Source organism: Cupressus sempervirens, chromosome 3 (assembly GCF_028749045.1).
Source record: "Cupressus sempervirens isolate cs-2001-9-10 chromosome 3, ASM2874904v1, whole genome shotgun sequence".
NCBI lineage: Eukaryota > Viridiplantae > Streptophyta > Pinopsida > Cupressales > Cupressaceae > Cupressus > Cupressus sempervirens.
The window spans coordinates 402,670,347-402,677,350 of record NC_143120.1 but is presented as its reverse complement, the minus strand read 5'-3'; positions in this window follow the sequence as shown (position 1 = coordinate 402,677,350).

The following is a 7,004-nucleotide window of genomic DNA, read 5'->3' as shown; positions in this document are numbered from 1 at the left end:
TTACAAGATGAATGGTACTGTAACTATCTATAAACAAATAATTATCCTTCTGAGGTTATCCCAATTCATCCAAGAAGAACTGAAGTCATATCATCTCCTTAGCTGCCTTTGTAGTAGCAACATACTTTGCCTCTATAGTGGATAAAGCATTAACCTTCTGTAACCTAAAAACCTAGCTCACAGCTACCCCACCAACAATAAATATGTAACCTGTAGTACTCCACTTGGTATCAATATCCCCTGCCAAATCTAGGTCAACATACTCCTGTAAATTAGTAGTAGAGAACCCAACATATAAACACTTACTGGATGTTCCTCTCAAATATCTGAGAATCCATTTAACTGTATTCCAATGCTCAAGCCCTGGATGACTCATATATCTGCTAACAACTCCCATTGCATGTGCAATATCTAGCCTAGTACATACCATAGCATACATCAAGCTTCCTATAGTTGAAGCATAAGGTACCTTAGACATCTTGTCCTCCTCTTCTTGTGTCTTGAGACACATCTCCTTAGTCAACTTCAAATGATCGGGTAAAGGTGTTCTGACAACTTTAGCATTCTCCATGGAGAAATGTTGCAAGACCTTCTCAATATAATCAACCTAAGATAATGTCAATTTTTTATTCTTCTTATCTTTGCAAATATTCATACCAAGGATTTTTTTTCTGCCCCCAAATCCTTCATGGCAAATGCATGTGTTAACTAGCATTTTAGCCCCTTAATATGATCCATGTTAGACCTAGCTATAAGCATATCATCAACATATAAACATAAAATAATGTAGTTGTCATCATCCAACCTCTTAAAAGAAACACAATGATCTAAATGACACCTATTATATCCATGCTCATGCATAAAATTGCCAAATTTTAGATACCATTGTTGATGTGCTTGCTTCAAGCCATATATACTTTTCTTCAATCTGCACACTAAGTTCTCCTTACCTTTGACCTCAAATCACTATGGTTGAGCCATATATATCTCTTCATCCAAATCTCCATGAAGGAACTTTCTTTTAACATTAAGTTGCTCCAATTCCAAATCTTCAATAGCCACAATACTTAAAACAATGTGAATAGAAGTCATTTTAACAATAGGAGAGAATATCTCATCAAAATTGATGCCTTTTTCTGTGCAGATCTTTTTACAACTAACATGGCTTTAAATATTTTCTTACCTCCATCCTCTTCTTTCAACCTGTAAACCCACTTATTCTGTAAAGCATTTTACATGCAGACAAGTTGCATAAATCCCATGTCTTATTTTTCAGCAAAGAGTCCATTTCTTCTTTCATTGCAAACTCCCACTGAATCTTTGTATCCACCTACACAACTTCATCATAACATTTAGGTTCATCAACATCAGTAAGGAAAATAGAATACAAGGAAGGAGAAAATATTTTTGGAGGTCTACTCATCCTTGTTGACCATCTAACATTCATGGGGTGTGTGGTATTTGTTGTTTTAGTTGTTGCACATCATGAGAAATTGTTGGAACATCAACTTTTGGAGTATCATCTAGCACTACATAATCATTTTCTTTCTTCTCATGTTGCTGCAATAGATCTTTGTACAACACTTTCTCATTAATTATGACATCCTTGCTCCTTATAATTTTACAAATTTCAAAATCCCAAAGCCTATAACTAAATTCATTAATGCCATATCCAACAAATACACATTTCTTTGACTTAGCTTCCAGCTTGGTTCTATTTTTAGAATCTATATGAGCAAATTCTTCACAACCAAAGGTTTTGAGAAAAGAATAACTCGCCTTCTTACTAGTCCATGCTTCCTCTAGAATACCATAGCCCAAAGGAGTAGAGGAATCTCTATTAATCAAATATACAATAGTATTAACAATATTCGCCCACATGTTTAAGGGCAACCCTGCATACAACCTCATGCTTCTTGCATGCTCCATTATAGTCTTGTTCATGTGTTCAGCCACTCCATTTTCCTATGGAGTCCTTGGACTAGTATTCTATCTTCAAATACCATTAGTGGAGCAATAATCTTCAAATTCATGACTGCAATACTCACCACCATTATCAGATTTGAGACATTTTAATTTCTTTCTAGTCTCATTTTCAACCAAGCATTTCCATTTCTTAAAAGTTTGAAATACATCAGATTTCTATCTAAGGAAATAAACCCATACTTTTCTAATTGCATCATCAATAAATGTAACATAATAATGAGAGCCACCAAGGGAAGATACCTGAGCTAGTCCCCATACATCTGTATGCACAAGCTCTAATTTTTCACTTTTATTTTCCTTTCCAGTCTTCACAAAACTCACTCTCTTTTGTTTTCCATACACACAACTTTCATAGAAATTCATATTAATACATTTTAGACCTGGTAAAACTTTTTTTGAATGAAGTACTTTCATACCTTTCTCACTCATGTGCCCAAGTCTATTGTGCCACAACATTGTATCGAAATCTACAATAGCTATTTGTTCTCTCTACTCAACTACAACAACTATTCCTAAACATTCATTTTTCTCTAAAACAATCAAAGTAGAAGGAACAATATGACCTGTACAAAGATATAAGGTGCCTACATTCACACATTTTCTACTACAAGGGAACCTTTTGAAACCTTCTAATTTTTATCATTCAAAGTAACTACACAACCCTCATCACTAAGGTGCCCTACTGAAATTAAATTCCTACTCAACCTTGGAACATGTCTTACCTCATGTAGTAGCCAATGATTCCCATTTTGCAACTTAACCTTAACTTTTCCCTTTCCAACAATCTGACAGGGTTCATTATCCCCTAAATAAACAAGCCCAAAATCCCCTTGGACATAATCAATGAAATAACCTCTATGAGGTGTAGCATGAAATGAAGCACCAGAATCTAAAACCCATGAATCATCAACACTTTCTAAAGATAGAAGCAAAGCATCCTCTTCAAATTTTTTACTTTACACATTTGTCTCCTTGTTCCCTTCTAGTTTATCTCCTTCATTGTTCTTTCGAGTCCAAAAATCTTTCTTCTTATGCCCTAATTTTCCACAGTACCAACAATCTCTTGGTTCTCTGGATTGAGACCTCTTCCCCTTTGACTTTCCTCTTGAATTTTGACAATTTCCTAAATTATTTTCTCTCTCAGTCATTCTACCTCTACTTTGTTCATTCAAAGAACTTCCTAATGTAGATCGACCTAAGATTTTCCTATGAGTTTCCTCACTCAAAATAACACCAATCACATCATCATATTTTAGGGTACTAGATCGAAAAATAGAGTTACTCACAACCATTACCAAGCTATTCCAACTTTCAAGCAAAGAACACAAAATCAAGAGAGCCCTAATTTCTTTATCAAAATTGATACCCACAAAAGAGAACTGACTAGTAATAGTATTGAACTCATTTAAATGATTCGCAACAGATCCACCCTCTGTCATTTTCATATTAAATAAACACTTCATGAGAAATACCTTGTTTGAAGCTAAGGGCTTTCCATACAGTTTCACTAAGGTTTGCATCAACTCTTCTGTTGTCTTCACTTGGTAATATTAAATGCCACTAGTGGTGTCAGACATAATAAAATGCTTTCAAGTGTCTTTCTGTCCAAAAGATCCCAGTTGTCATTTGTCATAGATCCTTGATTCTTGGTTTTTTGTTCCAACGGATTTGATAAATCCTTTTGATAAAGATAGTCATCTATTTGCATTTTTCATAACTAAAATTTCTACCCAATAAACTTGTCAACCCTCAACTTACCCTTGTCTACCATTGCTCCCACTAAACCATGAGACTTTCCTACATAGGATTGCTAAAAAAATAAAATGATGATGATCTGGCTAAAAAAAAAATGATGATTGTTTGGCTCTGATACCTCTTGTTAGGATTAACCTTAGACAGAAATAATAGTTACATGTAAATATAACCAATACCATTAAATAGTAGATCGCATAAAAGAGAACACAAGACACCAAGATTTAACATGGTTCACCCAACCCCTGGGCTACATCCACCAACAAAAATTCCAATATTATTATTATCTAGTGATTACAACCTGATTACAATCTATAATCCCTTATAGCTCAATATCACCACAAGAAGCTACAATATCACCACTCATAATGAAATCCCTAACCCTAAGCCTTTTTATACAAGCTTTTGCCGCTTACAAAATTTAGGATAGAATAATAGAGAAACAGTAGCTAACGCCTTTTACAATATAAGGGAATTTTTTACTTTGGGGGTGCTACACCAAAATCCCCCACTAGGGCATTACCTCTTGACCCCATCTTGGGGGCACTACCCCCAAACCCCTGTAGAAATGATCTGGAGGGAAATTGCATCAAATGAACCTCTAAGTCTAATTAGGGTCCACATCACAACATGATGTAATATCAAGATGGTTCTTATGGAGATATATGACTCATATATTTCCACTTTCTATATACCAAATCAAGGGATGATTATCACATTAGTGAATGTGCATCAAATTACTAGCTTGACTACTACAAGAAATAAAATGAGATATTAGAGATAGAGTGAATATAATTAGAGACCCAAAATAATTATATTTAGATCTTTAATAGGTCTAAAACTAGTGAAAAGAGAGTGAGGACATGTTAGACTTGGTCTATGACTAACATTGGTAATCATCAATGTCAGAACATCTATACTGACACTCTAGTGGTATTAGTTGTTTGGTAATAATTTTTGGAGTTTCTAGTATTCCATGGTCTATTGATAACAATAATATTTCATAAGTTTTGGATGTACACAAGAATATTCTTGAATGCAAATATCTCTCGACTCTTGATTTTTATCGTGAGTGTCTATTTGGCTCCACAGATACACTTAATGTTGTTGATTATTGTTGCAACTATAATATATTCACTAAGATTTCATTTTCATGTCTGAAAACTTGTACAATTTGTCATTTTTTGGGGTTCTTTAGACACAACATTTGGTGATCCCTAACTTCATTAGTTGTATTGAAGTCTCTTGGATCTTCATCTTTTGGTATTGGTTGTGGTGCTTTGGTGATGTCAGTGACTATGATAAATAATGCTATATCTTATGTGTTACTCATATTCATAATGCAATGTTGTGGTAATATATTTCCTATATTTAGGTTTGATGGGTATAATTAGGTATGAAACTTAAAAAGGTGTATAAGGATTATCACAATTTTTTTTTTGGAAGTTGACATATGTATGCTTTTCTATCGATATTAATAAAGGTTAATTTTTGGTTTCCATAGTATGGTGTAGATAATAGAGTATCCATACATTTGTTTCTTTTGTGAGCAAGAGAATGCATATATTGAATGTAAAACATGTGTATATGATGCAAGTATGAACTTATCCAGATAGTTGATTCAAGGAGGTACAAACAACAAAATATTGTAATTGTAGAGACTTGAAAAATATAGTCTATGTAAATTCTACTTTCATCCTATTGGACCTATTGGAAGTGATCCTTTTTATATTTATGGGGTGTGGTCATCCTGACAATGAAACCTACCAGAAGAGCCCCTTCATATTGTAGTGAGCATTTCAGGAAGTTAGCCTTGTTGCAAACTCACCTTAAGTAGTATTTTTCATTTCATGAGAATTAGCTTCTCTATAGTTTTTCCTAATTTAGGTTTTCCATGTAAATCTTGGTGTTGATTGTGTTGGTATTTCTATTCCTTCATGCTTATCTTTACATTGATGATTTATTGTATTATTAACCAATCTTAAGTGGTGGTTGTTGATTGTTAAGTATTAATCAATAAACAATTTTTTTTGAATAAGTGTGTGTGAATGAATTATTCAACCCCCTCTCAGTTATTCATCCTATTCAATAATTGATATCAAATCTTAGTCCCTTGGTAACATATCTTAATTGCTTAAGGGATATCTCATAAGGTTGAACAAATTGATGGAACTTATAATTAGATGAAGATTGGAAAGCTATAATGAGTGACATAGAAAGTACTGAATAAGAAAATGAGGAACTAAAGGAAAATATAAGAGATTCTTATAAATGTATTATAAATCTTGGAGATCAAATCGAGAAATTCAAAGTAATACTTAAGGAAGTGAATCAAGATCTAAAGGAATGTACAAAAAAAAATTACATAACAAGAGAAAGAACTAAAGAAAATGGAGAATATAGAAGACATTATTTTAGATATGGAAACAAAACCTTGTATTTCAAAGGAGATTAAAAATAATGAAGAAAAAATGAGAAATCTATTGATGGAAAGACTTAGGTAAAGGACAACTTAATTGATGATTGGTTGTCATGTTGTTATTTTGGTATGGCTTTGGAGGAATAGAAATAAAATGAAGATGGTTTCAAGGAGATGATGAGAATTTTTTTTGAAAAACATGGAAGATTAGAATGTGAATTGGAAAAAATAAAGTCCAGGGTATGTGAGAATTATGCTATCTTAGATCATTCACTCTTATGGTATAACTATGACAAGGGAAAAGTATGCTTAAAGCATGTCAGTGAATGCTCATATTAGACCAAATAGGAGAAAGAGAAGTTAACCAATAATAATATAGATGGTGAAGCATAAAGCGATATTAAAAAACAAGATAGGTCATTTAGGAAATCTATAGTAAGATAATCTAAAACTTAGAATTGTTTTACTTTTAATGATAGTTGTCACAAATGCAAAAATCATAGTCATAAGGTAGTTGATTGTAAGATGAGATTTTTTAGAATATTGAGTTATTTAATTGTCATAATATTGGTCATAATTAAGTAAAAAGATTACAAAAATCAAGGTGATAATCCTCAATAAGGAAAGGTAATGGTTAATGTCTTTCATGCAACTTATTATGTACACAATAATTTTGGGCATAAAGCTAGTCAATGCAGATCAAGGCATCCATCGATAAAGAAAAATATAAAATGTTTCAAATGTGGGAAGATTGTCCTAATTTTTTCTTATCTAAGAATATTTGGAATGTTAGAATTAATAAATCACAGATAAAGAAGGAATAGATGAATAAAGTTGGATGTGAAGA